Raw genomic sequence first — 19054 nt, 5'->3', positions numbered from 1 at the left:
ATTGATATTTATTCATAATGTTTATGGTTTTTTATTGCCTATGCAGGAAATGTTTATTGTATTTGGTAAAGTGTATTTTCAAAGAAAGCAGAAGGAAAACAATTTTTGATACATAAAGAGTTTTCACAAAAATTGTGCAAGTTATGTTTGTTTATATTCAGTTGTACCAATACTCCTAGTGTTTTCTTAATTCATTTTTGGAAAATTTCAAATTTAATTGTGAAAAGGAAAATGTGATTTTTAAAACAATCATTGTGCTTTTACATGCAGAGAAGCAGGCAGAACTTTGAAAGTAGGGGTCTGTACAATTTTTATTGAAAAAATATTTTCACTTCACAGATGGAATTCAATGATTTAAAAATATATAATGAACAAAAACTCAGTGTTTTATCCATGTCAGTAAGTCCAATATTTCCCACCTTTTTATACATTATGCTAATTACTTTTCAGATGAATGCATTTTAATTAAAAAACAGTTGTCAGGGCTGGAGCTATAGTTCAGTGGCAGAGCACTTGCCTAGCATGTGTGAGGCACTGGGTTTGACCCTTATCACTACATAAAAATAATAAATAAAAATGAAGGCATTCAGTCCATCAACAACTACAAAAATTTTTTAAAAAAGTAGTCAGTTGAAAAGCAATCCTCACAAGTAGGAGCAGTACAAACTGTGGTTTGTGGGATATGAAAAATGCTTTGAAGAAATCAGTAGAGGAATCATTTGCTGGTAGCTCTAGGGAATAAAAATGTTAAAAACATATCCTTTTTCATAGTTATGTAAATCATATTTCAGTGGGAATGGAGTAAACATGCCCTCTTCATTCCTGAGCAAATATATCAGCAGGTCAGTGTCAGAGGTTGTTAAACTGAAAAGTGTTCTACAGCGTAAAAAGAACATGAAAAGAAAATTTAAAACATTATTCAGTAAGTATGAATCTCTACACAAGTATCTTCTAAACTTTCTTAAGTAACAATCCATGTACATAGAGAAGCAGCTAAGAGATTGGTAATTAGCAGAAAATCCTCCTTTTCACATTCTCCCCTCTTTTAGAAGCTTATTAAGAAATTGTTCTAGTAAAGGGCACACAGGTGATAATAAATACTCCTAATGAATGAATTAGAAAGTGTAACTGTGCCCAGACAGCTACGACCCATTGATCTACTAAACAATGGTGAACAGATTGATTCGAAATAGAAACAAATAATGCACTTACCTCAGAGCTCACTACCATCAGATTTTCCAGGTTCTGTAATGAAAACCAATAGACTCACATGGAATTTTCCTTGTTTCTAATTGAGTATAGTAACATTTGAATGAAACTAAAATATATATGTAAACAGCAAGTTACGGAGTTTAGAATTAAATTAGAAGACACATTTTATATGCATTGATATGGTAGAAGAATTGTCCTTTTTATCAGAAAGGCATTAAAATAAAATTTAATTGAAAGTGAAAAAATATTGTCCAGATATACAAAACACAACACAGGAGTGGGAAATTAAAGGTACAGAAAATCTGAACCACAGTGATAAGAAAAATATAATTTTGATGAAATAAATAACTTTTGGAGTTAGCAAAATTATGCTGAACAGAGCAGGAATAATATGCCGAGTATTTGGAAACAAAAATAAGTGAATGTTAATAAGGAGTCATTGAAGGGAATTTGAATAACAGAAATGCAGTGACAATGGTGGATCAGAACACAAGATCCAAAAGGGAGGGAATCTAAGTGGTTGGGGAATATTTGAGTAATAAATAAAGGAAAAAATATCATTGAATATGCTAGATAGCTAAATACATTAACATATTGGACACAGACGCTTTCAATTTTAAATATTAAAAACAAATGAAGATACAAAATTGAGTCTTTGATATTTGGAAATACTTTCATATATGCAGAAGTGTGCTTACTATCAAGGAAACTCTCCTGTTTCACTATATTGTCTATAATTGGAATATATCAGAAACTAGGAGAATCTTATGAGTGAACAGTATAATTTGCGTTATTAAATCTCAGTCATCTGGTAATGCCTGTCATTATAATGCTGACTGGTGACTTGAAAATAATGGAATCCCTGGGAGTCAATAACCAAGTCACATTATAGTTCTTTTAAGTTAAAAAAAAAAGGCACCTGGAAAAAGTTTATTTTTGTGAATTTTTATTTAACCTAAGTAGAGAGAATTTTTCTAATAATGACACGCATACATGACATCTTCCACCCAAACTGAACTATTGGACCTCAAGACAGAGAGAAAATGTAGTAAAGTCATGCCTCACAGCAACTATTTCAAGAGAGAACCTGAAGTCTTGGGAGTGAGAGTTAGGAGGTTTGCACTCTTTCAAGATAATGTGATTCAATTGTTCCTAGAATTTGGGATTCTCCATGCACTACTGTCATGGTTCCTTTTAGATTTTAATTTTCAGTTTATTTGCAAGTTTTCAGCATTTGGAATATAAGACTCAATGTCCTTAAGACTCAGTCTTCTTAAATGTAAATTGTGGATAACACTAGTACCTTCTTTATTAGATTTTTGTGAGGATTATGGGTAACATTTCTTACAAAGTCTTTGTATTTATTCAATAAATACTATTAATAACATTGATGAATAATATTACTAATATTGATGGTGACATATTTATTGAATGATTTCAGTTGTCTTGTACTGGCTATTTATATGGCATTATTACTGTTTGTAGGAGAGAGGTATGGGTATTAGTGAACCATAACTATGAAGTGCTTGTTATTTCTATTGATAAAATTTAGAGTCTTCATTATTGATGAGATCCCAATAATTGTATTATTGAAAGTCATTCTTGTTTTATTATGATTATTAAGTTGATTATGAGAAGAAATTTAGGGAGACTGATTGGATGGAGATTGCAATGGTGCCAGCAAGAGATGGTGATGGTTTCATTTAAATTATTAGCAAAACAGATGGAGAAAATTGAATGTATGATGTCTGTGTTTAGCTCTTGAATAAATGCCACATTTGAAGAGGGGACAATAAATGAAGTATTTTCTTAGACTTTGGCCTTGGCTTTATGGCAGATTGTGGTTGTGTTTAAAAAAATGGATAAGACTGGCCGGGTGGGGGGATGTGAGTAGATAGAATCAAGAGATCTTTTGCACCCATTATTCATGCTACATATTGGGCAGATATCTAAGTATGTCAAAAAGGCTGCTGTATACATAAATTTGGAATTAAGTGAAGAGTGAGGTGTCTAGGTATAAATCAGATAGTGAGAAATCATATACCAAGAGAATGTAGAAGTAAAACAAGAAGTGGGAAGAATTTATAGTTTTAGTTATTCCCACTCATCTGTTTCTTCATCAGCTAAATTTCCACATTATTCACATTGTCTTTATAATTATGCTATATAATAAACTTTCAGATTTACTTTCAAATAGTTACTACCAATCCCATTTGTATCTCACCTGGCATCTCCTGTTTCTCAATTCATATTTTAAAAGGGAATATCTGATTGGCTTATATATTAACCTAATGGTTCCTGACTATTACCTTACCAGCATACTTTCCTTCATTAACATGGATGAATCTCCTTTATTTTAGGAACCAATATTTTCAATATATAATGCATATTAGCTATTATGCTATGTCGCATGTTATTAAATTATTAGAATAAACTCTTGATTATAAGTATTATATATAATATATTTTGATTTTATTAATAGTTGAGAACCAAAATGAATCTCCCAGATCACATAGTTTTTATTCATATACTAGGTCCATAATTAACAATCGTATGTGACTCTAAAGTGCAAATTTAAGAAAAAAAATATAGGGATTTAAGCTCTGAGTTGCGTAGCTGTATTTATATCCATGTGTATTAACTCCATGTACTGTAAGGGAGACAAAAGTCAAGAAATAAACACTGGAAACCAGGACTGTGTCATAACAGTTGACTTCTGGAATATACTTTTCCGTGAGACAGTCTCCTTCTTTTCCAGAAATATTACAGAAATAAGACAATTATTTTTTTCTCCCTAAGATTGTTCAGCTTTCAACTACACCATCTTAAATAATACAGACATAAGGTCCAAGAGGGAAAAGAGTGAACATTATGCAACATTGAATTCAAAAAGATAACTAATAAAGATAAAATTAATGTCATATGAGAGTCACAGTATAAAGTATACAATTAATAGGTTTTTGTATATTCACAGAGCTGGGCATTCATCAACAAAGAGTTTAAAAGTGTTTTCAGCATCCTAGAGAGAAATTCTGTGCTCATGAGGAGTGCCTGCTCAACCCCCACTTCCACCCTCAGGCAAAAAATTAACTGTTTTTGTTTTCTGTTTCTATGGATTTATCTCTTCTTGACATTTTATATAAATGGAAACATATAATAAATGCAGTCTTTTGTGTCTGGCTTCTTCCAATTAGCATAAGATTTTCAAGATATATCCATGTTGCTATATTTCTTTTTATTAGGAATAATTTGGCAGTCCTTCCAATTGACAAATACTCTTCAATTGTGTAAATATACCACATTTTATTTATCTATTCATCAGTTGATGAATATTTGGGTCTGAACATTTGGCTAGTATGAAGAATGCTGCTATAAATATTCATGTATAAGTTCTTATATGGAAATATTTTAAATTCTCTTGTATAGATACCTAGCAGTGGAGTTAAGGGGTCACATGGTAACATTATATTTAACATTTTTAAAGAACTGACAGATCATTTTCTATAGTGATTGTGCCTCTTTACATCCACAATAGTAATGTTTGAGGGTTCCCATTACTCCATGTTTTCATGAATACATATTATTGTCTGTTATTTTGTTTCTAGCCATCCCAGTTTGTTTGGAGTAGTTTTATACTTTAGTTTTGGTTTGGGCTTCTCTAATGGAAAATGATTCTGATAGCTTTTTATATGCTTATTAGCCATTTGTCTATTTTCTTTGGAGAAATGTCTATTCAAATACTTGGCCCATTTTTAATTTATTTAATTTTTGTTTTTTAGTTGACAGGACACTTTTTTATAACTAAGAAACCATTGAATAATCTAAAGTAAGATTCACTTCTGTGTTTTCAGATATTTATAGTTTTGGCTTTTACACATAGGTCTGTAAACCACTTTGCATTATTTTTTGTGTATGACATAAGAAAGAGGTCTTGACTTCATATTTTGCATGTAGATGTGCAGTTGTCCCATGTAGTATGTTTTTCAGTAATAAATATGTTGCTCAGGAAATAGAAAAAGAAACCAAATATCCACACAAACAAAACTCATATTTGATTGGAAATATTGGGAAGTTTTTATTTTATATATAGTTTCCTTAACTGTGAATAACTTTTAACATGTAGAGAGAAATATTAGGGTAAGAGAATTATAGGAATAGGTAAAAAGAGAAAGTAACAAAAATGTTATAGTGATTTCATTTTTCCCTGTTACATGCTTTGCAGAGAACCTGGAACCTGATACTGACAAAACGGCATAAAGACAATCATATCTTTGGGGTGTCTTAGTTATGCCATTCAGGGCATGTGAGCTGGTATAATTGTTACCCAATCCCCTAGGGTCCTTCGGTGAAGGACTACTTTGAGGTGTGTGTTATGGTAATGGGCTTGGGGTATGAGAACTGGTGCACTGCAGAAAGTAGTCTAGAATAGTGATTTTTTTCATTGTCGGAGCTGACAGCCTGTGATGGCATGTAGTCTTGAAATTCTTTGGTTTTGTAGGTCCTGCAGTACCCTCTCTGGCTTCCCATCTGATTAATTCCTGAGAATAATCTATTAGCTAATGCCACATATCCCTAAGTTTGCCACTGAAACTTGGCCACCTATTTTGGCACTTAGAATAATTTCACTCATCTTTTCTCTTCTGGTTAAGTCTTGCCTTCTGGCCTCAGATATTCCAAAATCCTAGCATTACTATTGACACTGGGGAACTACTTTTATAAGCAAACTCTCCCTACAACCTTCAAATCTGGTCTGTAAAGAACAACCAAGACTGTTTTTCAAGATGAAGGTGTTCTCCTTTGCACTTTTCTCCCACAATATCCTATTTCCTTCTTTTCCTTCCTTCCCTTCCTCCCTTTCTTCCTTCTCTGGCTTACCTGTTTTATGAAAGGGTTAGGCACAGGAACATAGTCAGCTGGCACTTCCCTAGTGTTATGTAATAAACCCACTCTTGTGCACTCCATTGTTGGACTCTTTTGAACCCATTATCTAAACTTTGAACAAATATTATCCTTTTGATTCTAGGTCATCATTCCTCCTCCCACATGCTTTGAAGAAGTATCCTAATAAAATAGTATATTATACCAACTCCAGCTCCAGCTTCCATTAACCCAGAGTCCTCAGTGAATAGTCACATATCATTCAACTCACTGTGATCTGCCTTTCTTTCCTCTATTGCCCAACAGTCTCAAGATCCATTAAAAACCATGGTTTTGCAGTTCTTGCCTGAATACATTGTCTTGGTCCTTTGGTCCTTCAGATGAATAATCCCTTCCATTTCAATGAAGGCAGTGTATATCTATATTTGGTTTATACCCAAAATTGATCTTCATTATTGGTTTTGAACTCTTAAGTTGGGAGGGAAGGGACAGCTCTAATGGGACAGATTTCATTTTGCCAGACACCTGACTGAGATGTTGCTTTTGAATGTCTCCCAGACAAAGAAAGGCTGCTGATTGTCTAGCAATAATGAGGGAGTCACATTTGTACACACACAGACTTCAGGAAAATCTCAGTGTTTAAATACAAATGTATCCATCTATAATCAATCTAGAACTTAAATCATTCCCTGTCCATCCTGACTTTACTGCAGGAGATACATCATGGCTAAACAGTCATCTTTCTCTACAGTTTGATTTATTGATTTCAACTCCTGATCTTGTTCTGCATATCCACCTGATATTATTAACACCTTCTGTGTCAGAATATTCCATGAGTTGGAGGTTGGATCAGTTGAGTATGTTGTTGTTCTTTCTTCAGTGCATTGATAGCACTTAACAATGACCATTGTCCTTATAAATTACCTTTGCTATTGGAGTGTAGCTCACTCAAATTCTAAATATATTACTTACTCGAATGTTAGCCTCTGCCTATATGAAATCCCACTTTACCACAGAAATAATGTTGGCAGTTGAGATGCTTCAGAATAGCAGCATTCATTATTATCTCAATAGCAGTGGAGTCCTTGGCCATTTGGACAGTGAGTAATACAGTTACTGGGGTACCTGCTTCTGGGAATCATTTTCATGCCCACTGTCTTGTTCTAGGTCCTTCATAAACTAGTGCTGAAACAAAAATTTGGTAGTTTGTTTGGAAAATTCAGGGGCATGGATTGGGGAGGAAAGTAATGAAGAAAGAAGATGATGTCAACATTAAAGGGCACTTTATAAAACTGCTTGATATCATAGATAATTGGTGCTTAATTCCACCAGGACATTCAGGAAAATGGTATAAAACATGTCTCATTCACTAAATTCTACTAATCATGTTTTGATGATTTTTTTCCTAGGGGTATTAATTTCTTAGCACTGCTGACCTGTCACGTATACAGAGAAAACTTCTATAGTTTTTTTTTCTTTTTTTTTCAGGGGTTCAGCCTTCATACATAGAGTTGATGTTAACACATCCTGAAAAGTTATAGGAAATGGGCCGAACTCTGACAGCATCTGCTTCATGGAAGAAGTGAAATTAAACTTAACTGAAGTCAGCTCATGCAGCATCAAATGCCATTTGAAGAAGTATATGTAAACCTGATTTTCTTTAGAGAAAGAATTTGATTAGCTAAGAATTATGCCTTAGGAATATTAAACTGAAGTAGTTTATAGGATTGTTTGGAGAACAGGATTGGGTAGTGTTATGGTTTGTGTACAAAAAGTTCCCTGAAAAACTCATGTGGCAATGGAGGACAGGTCAGAGGTGAAATGGTAAGATTAGGAAAACTATAACCTCATCAAAGGATTTATCTTTCTGGTGGAATAATACATTACTGGTGGGAACTGCAGGCAGGTAGGACATGGCTGCAAGAAATAGGTCCTTGGCTCCTTGTGTTTGTTCACACACACTCTCTGTTTTCCAGCTGCAAAGAGCTTTGCAGCTTTCTTTTGGCATGCCCTTCCACCATATTGTTCTGCCTCATCTCAATCCCAGAGCAACAAAATCAGCCAGCCATGGACTAAACCTCCAAAACCATCAGTCAAAATAAACTTCTATGAGTTTTTATTGTCAGTTATTTTAGTCACAGCAAAGAAAAGCCGACTACCAGATAGTATAATGGAGAGGGCGTAACATGATGATCTTATTTCTATTTCTAGTTCTGACTGGGACCTGCTCACAGTCCTAATGCTAAAGCAGCTTCCAGAAGACTAGCATTCTGAGCACACACCAACAATAGTATTTCAGATGAAAGAGATTTCATTCTCAGAAGAGCTGAGAACTTAGAATGGAAGCAAACATTCCCAGATTACTTTTTTTTTCTGTTCTGTTTATTAAGATTCATGGGAAATCTTCACCCTGTCATTCAGACTTCAATATGCTGTTTGAGCTAAAGCACATTAACCTAAACAGAAACAGCCTTGTACAGAGAGAGTTAAGGTTGTCCTTGCCTGTGCTTTCTGGTAGACAGTACTGTCCAGCCAACTCTTTGTGACCTTTAGCACCATTTAGCAATACTTCATTCCCAGTAGTGGTTTACCAAGACAAAGGGAAAGAAAAAAAGATAAGTCAGAGAACAAAGACAATGAAAAAGGATTAAGTACTAAGAAGCAATTTTTTTGACTAATCTGAAAGCTGCTTAGAAATAGAAGAGCAAAAACTAATAACATACTTCATATGTTAAGCACTTATCTAGTAATACTTGTATTAATTTATCATCCTCATATAAAACACCAACAGGCATATGTCAAATTAGTTTAACTCAGATACTCCCTTTCTTGCACAAGCTTTAATTTCCTACAAATCTTTACCAACTTCACCTAATTCTGGGGCTTGTAAAGACCTACTCTTTTCCATTGTTGAGAACCCATTCCTGGAATAGGTTTTCTTCTCTTCTTTTTTTCTTTTCTTTTTTTTTTGGAGGAATTTTCTACCAGTATTTACAATTAATTGTAACAAAATCTATTGGAAAGAATTCTCCAGGGTATGGCTGTTTGCCAGATCTGCTTGGGTATTCCTGTATACACAGTGCAACTTGAGTTCATTTCCAGAAAAATTATATGTCATACAATGGGTTTCTTTCTGTTTTCTCCCACCTATTATGTAAAAGTGAACAGATAAGCCAAAATGAAAAGTTGTGGGAAAATACATGATTTACTCTGATCTTTCCTACTGTGTTTCCATGAAATAAACAGTAACATCTTTGGTTATTAGTATATATACAACTCTAGCTTTGGGTAAAACAATATCATCATATCCCAGTATATCATAATCCCATTTCCCAGTTTGCAGAGAATAAAAAAAGCATAGTCATTTCAAGTGGTATGCTTTCAAATCTTCAAATATCTAAGTGGATGTATTCATGCCCAATAGGTAACATCTAGTTAGTCTTATCACTTTTGGGAGACAGGTGTCCCCTGAGGTCTGGAGACCTAATCACATACCCCTCTGAATGACAGTTCAGTGCCTCCTTATCATCACTGCTCTATGCAAATCCTCATTTGCTTTATTTTATTTATTATTGCTGCTCTTTTACCATTTGACCGTTCTGTTGTGTTTGAGGTGATCACAAACAGAGTTCATATGTAGAATTCTAATGTTAAACAAGGTTGTCCTATGAGAAGTCATTCCAGTGGGACTGAAGTCTTAAAGTTTTAATTTTAATATAATTGTGAAGATCTAAGGTATTTAAAATAACAAGAAAAAATATAACTGTGAAGTGTTAAGGCAACATTAGTGAGCCAAAATTTGACCAAATAAGGTTTATAGAGAATCATGATCTTACCCTGAAAGATTCTCTACTAATTATTTTACTCATTATGTGTCTGCAATATGAAATAGCTCTTCTCCAGATTTCTGCATGAAGATGAATGCCATAGCAACATTTCATCAAATGTTTTCTTGTCTTGGCCACCAGTAACTTCTCTGTTAATAATTGCAGTATACATTGAGCTCTTTATTTTACTACACCTTTCAGCAGCATTTAATATATTTAAATATGTTCTCTTTTAGTAATCATTTTCTTCTATAACATGCATAGAACATCACACTTGTATCTCACAATTTGCATTAATATGTACAGTTTGAGTATTTTATACTTGATATTTGCAAGAATTAACAATTCATAAATTAATGTATTGAAATACTGTACCTTTTACTTAAAATATAAAATTAATTACAGTTACAGCTGTGGACGATGGACTTAATTAAAAGTTAGAGCAAAGATGGATGATTTGACAGAATCTATAAGTAGTCCTTTTTTATTAAAATCCTGCTCAATCAAAGGGTACTTGCCAAGCAGCCTTGATTGCATATGGCCTGCTCGGGTCACTATCTCTCCCAATGCAAACATATGTTCCTAAAATAATTTTTCTGTCCTCCTTCTTTGCTTACCTCCATTTTGAAAACACACACACACACACACACACACACACACACACACATATGATATATAAAGAGGGAGAGTTCTAAACTTGAATTTTCTTCTACTAAATATCTTGTGCATTAGCATAATGCCCCAAAAGCCATTTGTTGTTTCTAGGCTTCAGCTAAGGCATGGCATCTGAATTATCTATAATCAGCTACATTATTCTGATATTTTTAAAATAACATTTCTGGTTTGGGAGAGTGCTAAAAGCTTACATATTTCTTTACATGTATGATATTTAGAATCTTGACCTAAGAAACAATAAGTCTCCACATTAGTAGATGCATTGAGAATTAATTTAGAATTCAAGCCTCGTGCTATTCACCTGAATATTCAACAAATACTAAGAACCTACTGTGAGCTTTGTAAATATTCCCTTGGTAAGGGGGATGCATTGATGAACAACACAAAGTCTCTACTTTTGTTGAACTAGCATTCTACATATACTTATTTTAATTTAAAGCTTTCATATGGGTCAGCATACATTTTCAGATACATTTGATGTTTAGTCTTGTGTTTTCTTTAAAATCTCAAGTGAGTTAATTTGTTCTTCAGGTCAGTTCCTCCATCTCTAAAACCAGGATTAAACGCTTCATACAAATGCTAATGTATATAAGATCAAAAATTAAATTAAATGTGGCTTGTGAGATAATTATTCTGTGCTTTCTATATTTCTGAAGTCCCATGAAACCTAGCATGGTCCTCAGGTATTGTTGAATATTAAGGCAGAATAATTTAGATGAATTTTTGATATCTCTTTACTGTAGTATTGCTATAAATATTCAAAGATGATATTTGCAGAATTTTTATTCATTTGTTCAGTAAATTCTTGACTTCTGATAATACCAGTTAAGATCTTTGGATATATAGAAGGTGGACTCTATTATCAGACATTTAATCTTCATGAATATTTGATGTTTTTAATGGGATGATCTTTTCTTCTTAGTGGAAATTATCCTCATTGCTATAATATTTTGGTTTTATTAATAGGAATAATCCACAAAAAGTAATAAATTTATTTGTAAAACTTACTCAGTCTCAGCAGTTGTCTTCTAGATACCAGCAAATTCATATCTTTTTAAATTAAATATCTTTGTAGTACTAATAAAAAAGTTTTATGTTTGCCCAAAGTGAAATAGAAATGTATCTGCACATGATACATTTTGCTTCTCATTTTGTTCTCTGAAACTAGTTATCATTTAAATGCAGAGCCTTCGCTTTTCTGCTGCAAAAACAGATTTATGTTATTAACTACATGCCTAGCAGCAGTATTCAGGGCACTAATTTTCTAAGTTTATGTCAGTATATTGACTCAAAGTGAATTTTTAAGTGGTTGTGAGGAAAATATCATATTAGAATAAGAAGGCCCTTTAAGAAGCTTTTCATTGATAGAAAATATTAGATGTATATGCTTTAAAAAATTAAGCCACCACAGAGTTACATAATGAGCTGCCTGTGTGTTCAATAACTATAGTTTATTTTTTTTATGCAAGGGGCAGGAAGAATGTTCTGAACAAATCAGATAGATGTCATTTTACCAAATAAAAGCTTCTCTTCATTCTGAACCATTCTTTTTCTTAGGATGAATTTGATGGTTTACTTCTCTCTTGCTCCTTTTTCTAATAAACTTGATTATCTGTGGGACTAATTAGTTAAGTCATAGACTCAAAACACTGTGGAACAAATTACATAGGGAACCTGACGAGGAATTAAGGATTCATCAGGAGTTTGGTTTTGTTTTATTTTAACATATCTTTAGATAAGTGCTCATTGGGGAAAATGAATAATTTGCTTTTATTGCATTATTAATTAATCATCTGCCAGTAAGACTAGACAACTGGAAAGGTCATTTACTTTTTTGGAGTCATATCTTTGAAATGGTGCTTTGTTGTAGTCTTTTCTCTGCATGGCTTCCCTTTTATATGTTTATCACAACCACATGTTGAGGAATAAAAAGATAAGAAAAAAAACATTTCTCCACAAATTTTTTTTTTCATTTTGGCATGAGTTGGGATCTGTTACAGTTTGCAGCAGAAATAAATTCAGGAATCAATAATTTTATTAAAGCACAGAGTGGAGAGGGAGGAAAAAGTTTTGATCTACATTTGAATACTTATTCTTTAGGAGGCAGAGGTAAAGACCAAAGTACTTCTGTACAGCAATGTCTTTCTCCAATGTTTTTGGAGTGTTTTCTGTCTCATTCCTTCCTATCAGTACATATAACATTACTTTTTACAGATTTTTATTTTTATTCCCCTTGAATCAGCAAACCCTGCCGCTGTGTATGGTCCTCAGATAGTCAGGGCATGACTTTCCTCCCTACCATGTATTTCTAGGGATACAGAGGTAAACCTATTAGTCTGAGAGTGATTGATCTTTTCCTTTGCTAGTTCTTTAAGTGAGTTTTCAGGACTTTCACTTTCTTTGAAAATTTAATTAGCTTTGCAGTAGTTCATTTCATTTTGAGAAATTATCTGCTTTTATCTTAAAATTTCAAAGTTTACTATGGAATAAAATTTATATTCCTGTTGCATTCTAAATATTTTTCAAAAGGAGGAAGATATACATTTGAGACATTTATATGAGGACTTGGATATATGGTCAGTTTAATCAATTTATTATCTGAACATTCCTTCCCTACAAAGGCTATGTGTTTGACTTATTTTAATATCTGTGAGAAAAGAAAGCAGTCTGATTCTTCAATGATATTTCTGCTTTAAATATTAATTTTCTTGTTCTAACTTTCTATTCTCAAAAGTAATTCAGTTTTTTGCCTAGTTTATTTGACTTGTTATGGAAACAAAAACTTCATATGTGGGTAGAGATGTTTTTTTAAAGAGAGCGCTCAGATATAAATGCACTACAGACTATTTAGAACTCTGTACTCCTGTCAGTTCTAAGAAATATTCAATTGAGATGGGAATGGCAGAGCTCAGCACTAAGATAAATGCCCTGTCATATGTATCCAGTGGGTAAATGCTGTTACCCCTAGTAAAACAAATATACTTATTTTCCAGCTGTGAAATGTTTAAATATACATGAACCGCCTAAATGTTGAAAATATAGGATGAAAATAATCAAACATCTCATTAGTTCTGCTATTGTATTGGTCAATTCCATCAGCTGTTTGCTTTTATATAGCAGGCACTGAAGCAAAACATACTGATTCCTCCTTCATGAATTCATTTTGCTCTTAATTTTTTTCAAATTTTTCATGTAAGACTAACAGTATCATAATATAAAAGCAATAAGCCAATGTATAGTGCACAAAAAAGCTCAGAAAACCAAAAAAATCAAGTCACTGAAGCTTCTTCATAGTAGAGTATCTTATAAACTATGTTTGTTCTTACAGCCTGTGTAAGTAGAACAAAGAAATTTTTTTCCAGTTCTTTATGAGTTGCTTTCTTTGGGTACAGGAGTGGATATATGAATTATAGATGATGAGTGCAAGTTTTGTCATGTGAACTATCTTGCTTAATGAAAACTGTTGCTTTAGCAAGAATGAGTTTTCCTTCAGAGATTTTCTGGGAAAGAATGTCTTAAGAGTCATATGACTATTTATTTTAAGAATGTGCATGTTGAATATGTTATGATATAGTTATGGTTGGATATGTTATGATATAGTTGTGGTGTCTATAGCAGAAAAAGTAATATGGCTTTGGAAGATTTATATACTCATGAGTCCCACAGAGGGAGTCTGTACATTTCTTTACTCATGAGTCCCACAGAGGGAGTCTGTACATGCCATGAAAGACAATAGAGGTTTTGGTGAGATGGTAGATGGCAAAACTCCAGGCCAGAAGTCTTTAATGAGATTTCCAAGGTAAGGTACTGCATAGTAGGCACTTCAGCATGGTTAGTTTAAATAATTCCTGTGGGATTTTTACTTTAAGAGTGGTCTCTAAATGCCTCATACCCAGCCTAGGATGATTTAGAACAAGAGGAATATTGGAATATTGGCTGCCTGTGTGAGAGTTAGATAAGTGGGTGTTTGGGGATTTAGACTTGGGGTTGGTTGTTTGGCATATAAAAGATTCACTTCAGGTCAGTCCTTTGCAATCTCTAAGAATTATCTAGCCCTGGGAGGGAAATTTTTTCATCTGCTCAACTCTCTCCAGCAAGCTTTATAAGATGCCAAAACATTACATAGACTATGGAAAATCAAGCCAGAAGCCTTGGTTCTAGTTCATGGTCAGTACAAGTACAGCAATGAGCAATTACTTTAACTTGGGAGCCTTGGATTCCTTACTGATATCATGAAAATGAATACCATTAAGGTATGAAAATCTGTGCTACTACTACTACTACTTTTTTTTGTCTTTTTTGGAACTGGGGGTGGAACCCAGGGCTTTGTGAATACAAGACAAATGCTTTTCCAGTGAGCTACATCCCAGCCCTTTCTATGCTACTTTAATGAGTATAAAGCTTTAATGAGTATAAACTCAGTGTATAGTTTCCTCAGAGGTCATTACATCCAAGATGAACATGTAGCCCAAAGAAATAGTCCTTTGGACTATACCTAATTCTTGCTTAAGCAAAACTTCTTACTGATCATGAAACTTGAAGTTTTTAACCTTTTCTATCGCTTCGTAATTCATCTATCCACAACTTGATCTAAAGAAAGGGCTTAAAAAATCAAGACAAAAGAATCTCTGTCCTACCTATGTTGGCCATAAAAACAGAAATGATTTGCAAATGTATGGTTTGGTTTACTAAGTTTTTTTCTACATTGTATCTTAGCAAATTTTTATATAATGGTGTGTTAGATTTTTTTTTCACTGTGACAAATACCTGAGATAATCCAATTATAAGAAGGAAAGTTTTACTTTGGCTCACTATTTCAGAGGTTTCAGTTCATGATCACTTGACATCACTGCCCTTGGGTCTGTGGCAGCACAGTACATAATGGAATGAGCATGTGGCAGAGGAGCTTCTCACCTCATGGCAGTCATGAAGGGAAAAGAGAGGATGTGTGTGTGTGTGTGTGTGTGTGTGTGTGTGTGTGTGTGTGTGTGTGTGTGTATAACCAATATCTCCTTTCAGAACACTCTCCCAGTGATCTAATTTCCTTCTATTCGGCCAGTCTCCCCAAAGTGCTACAGATTAGCAATCAAGTCTTTAACATGGTGGAGATATTTCAGATCCAAATTATAGCCAATGAGTATACTATTTTATTCCAACATAAAACATATTTGAAAAAAAATTAGTATCAGGAGATTAAGGAATTAGAATATTTTGGGTTCAGTGACTGCAATGCAGTTGAAGCAAATTGTCAAATTAATGACAGAATTAATGGTGGTTTGATTTGTATGTTTCTCTAATTTCTACCTTTATCTATACACATAGAAAATGAATTATGTATTTGTTTTGAATGAAATTTTGAAATTTAATCCATTAGATATCTGTGGTACAATCTTAAAGTTTTCTCAAAGTGTAGGCATGTAGATTAGTTTTATACATTAGCTTCAACATCTTCCCCTCTGCCTTACTGAATTGTTTTAGTCTTTAAGGTGCATGTCAAGTGCCTTCTTCATTGCCAATCCTTCCAAACCACTCCAATTCATGAATAAGTTCTCATTTGAGCACATACTATGTTTATTATATATCCCATTCCATTGTTACTTATAAACAAACCTATGCTATCAGTTACATTTTCTTATTTTTTTTATTTTAAAGATACAATAATATTTCCACTGAGAACAAGCCTTGTATCCTCATTTTCACACTTTTATGGAACTTGACACATACAATAAATTCATTAATTATTAACAAGTGACCTGTAAGATTCACAGTATATTTTATGAAGTTAAAAGTGTTTTGAAGTAAATGTTTACATTAACCGACTAATAGTGAGGTAGAACCTACTGGGTTCTTTAAATATTATATTTAACTCTGCATGTTAAAAAAGAATAATTATAATATTTTCAAATTCCAAATTGGGGTACTCTTTATCTTCCTGTCATCTTTAGACCCAGAAAAGGAAGGCCATGCTCTGTGTCTAGAGCTTTTCTTGATCTTGCCCTTTCTCTCCTCTGGCCTCACTCCTCTTCATGAAGCTCTAACCTTGAGGGATGAGGAGATTTGCCACATAAATCCTCTTTCATAAGACCACAGATAGTAAAAACCCCATAATTTCTTTTTCAAGCTCAGGTTTCCTTCAGGAACTCCATGTCCTTTTGAGGTCCATCCTCCAATGGAAATACTGTGCATTGTTCTGCTCATCTCAAGCTAAATGGAAGACCAAAGTTGGCAGCTTTGGGTAGCAGGAAAGGGGCACAGCTTGTACCTGAAGGCTTATAGCCCACCATATGTACATGGTGAAGCCCTCATGGATTGATATGGAGCTAGAGTCAAGGAATGGAACAGCAGTAGGACTGACTGAAGTTAGAGGCTAGCCCTCTGTGGACCACCACATACTTCCCTTGCTATTCTAAAAAATACAAGTATTTTTGCATTGACCTGGCATCTGAGGTTGTTAGGAAGTTGTCTTTACAAAGTAAGAATATAAAAATTTAAATTTTCATCTTATTTAAAGTATGATTTACTATTTAAAAATATTTATACACTTTGTATGTAAGGCCTTAAACTTATATTCTTGTCTCAGGTCCCAATTTCCAGATATGTTAGTAAATTTCATATTCTTTTACAGTTGTACCAATCTTGAATTTATTTTCTTATTTTAGGAAATCAAATTCAAATTTAGAAATCTAATGTAAAGTATTTTCTCTCTTCTTGGTTAAGATGAAATTTATCAATTGCTTTGGTATTGAGTCCAATTCTAATTTCTTTATTTCTCTTTCTTCCTTTCTTCCTCCTCTTCCTCCTCATCTTTTTTCTGTCAATGATCGAAGAAACAATTTTTTTCACAAATTTGACATCAAGGATAATGCACAACTTTAAGTATCATTATATACTGTCTTTGAGTAGTTTCATATTTCTTGTGTGATTTTTCTGGCCCTTTTCTCCATGTAAACATCCCCCCAAAGAACCATGTAAATATTTTACTGAATACTGTAAAAAACATCATGATGTGATGTGGGGCAAATTGGATATGAGGACAGATGGGGAAAACAGAGAGCATATATCGTGGGTCTCATTGTTTTCTTTTCTTTTTTTTTTTAATCAGATAATGAATGCTTCTTTATGTTCTTTTAGTGTTACAGGAAATAATTAAACTGCTCTTTATGTATTTATGTAGTATATACTTTATAACAGTCCTATAAAATGGGTAATATTAAGTTTAATTTTACACTTAAGGAAATTAGAGACATTAAATAAAGTTGTTGTAGGTCATACAGTTAATATGTAAGAAGGCAAGATTCATACAGGGATGGTCAATTGCAGAAACCATCCTTTCAACCAGAGGCTCATGATTAAAATGCTGTTGCATTATTGCTTTGAACAGCTTCATTTGTATCCTTTCAATTCACTTTTTGTTAAAACTTTTGGAAGTTTCCGTTTCACCATTATCATTTTATAATTACTTAATTTTTTTTCTTTTCACAGTGGGATGCCATCACTGAAATGGATGAACACAATAGGCCTATTCATACTTACCAGGTATGCAATGTAATGGAGTCAAACCAAAACAACTGGCTTCGAACAAACTGGATCTTACGTGATGCAGCTCAGAAAATTTATGTGGAAATGAAGTTCACACTAAGGGATTGTAACAGCATCCCTTGGGTCTTGGGGACTTGCAAAGAAACCTTTAATCTGTATTATATGGAATCAGATGAGTCCCATGCAATTAAATTCAAGCCAAGCCAGTATATAAAGATTGGCACAATTGCTGCTGATGAGAGTTTTACCCAGATGGATTTAGGTGATCGCATCCTCAAACTCAACACCGAAATTCGTGAAGTGGGGCCTATAGAAAGAAAGGGATTTTATGTGTCATTTCAAGACATTGGGGCATGCATTGCCCTGGTCTCTGTTCATGTTTTCTACAAAAAGTGTCCCTTCACTGTTCGAAACTTGGCCATATTTCCTGATACCATCCCAAGAGTCGACTCTTCCTCTTTGGTCGAAGTACGGGGCTCTTGTGTGAAGAGTGCTGAAGAGCGTGATACTCCTAAACTATATTGTGGAGCAGATGGAGATTGACTGGTTCCTCTTGGAAGGTGTATCTGCAGTACAGGATATGAAGAAATTAAGCGTTCTTGCCATGGGAAGGAACATTTAAATAGTTTATTTTGCATTTAATTATTTTTTAAAAGTAAACATGTTCTACAATAATTTGAAAATAGTAAACATTTTGATACTGCTCCTAATAGCTAATTACATAAAAAACCGACTCCTATTATCTATTTGAAAAATGTATAATCTGTTTTTTCTTCCTGGGAAAATATATTATTTTTATTTTGATAAAGGAGTTAAACACTATGTATTGTGGTTTTCACCTACTTTTATAAAGAATACTAAAATAAACCACAGTAATAAAAACCAATGGGGATTCAAAATAGGATTTGCCTGATGTCCCGGTG

General features: G+C 33.6%; 1 pseudogene; it reads left to right on the top strand.

The window, feature by feature from the left end:
- The window catches only part of LOC143388923 (ephrin type-A receptor 6-like), a 112118-nt pseudogene extending 93345 nt beyond the window's left edge, over window positions 1-18773 (top strand).
- The last annotated feature ends 281 nt before the right edge of the window (window positions 18774-19054 follow it).

The sequence above is a fragment of the Callospermophilus lateralis genome, unplaced genomic scaffold (genome assembly GCF_048772815.1).
Source record: "Callospermophilus lateralis isolate mCalLat2 unplaced genomic scaffold, mCalLat2.hap1 Scaffold_45, whole genome shotgun sequence".
NCBI lineage: Eukaryota > Metazoa > Chordata > Mammalia > Rodentia > Sciuridae > Callospermophilus > Callospermophilus lateralis.
The sequence above is the reverse complement of the archived record's forward strand: the minus strand, read 5'-3'. Positions and strand labels throughout refer to the sequence as shown.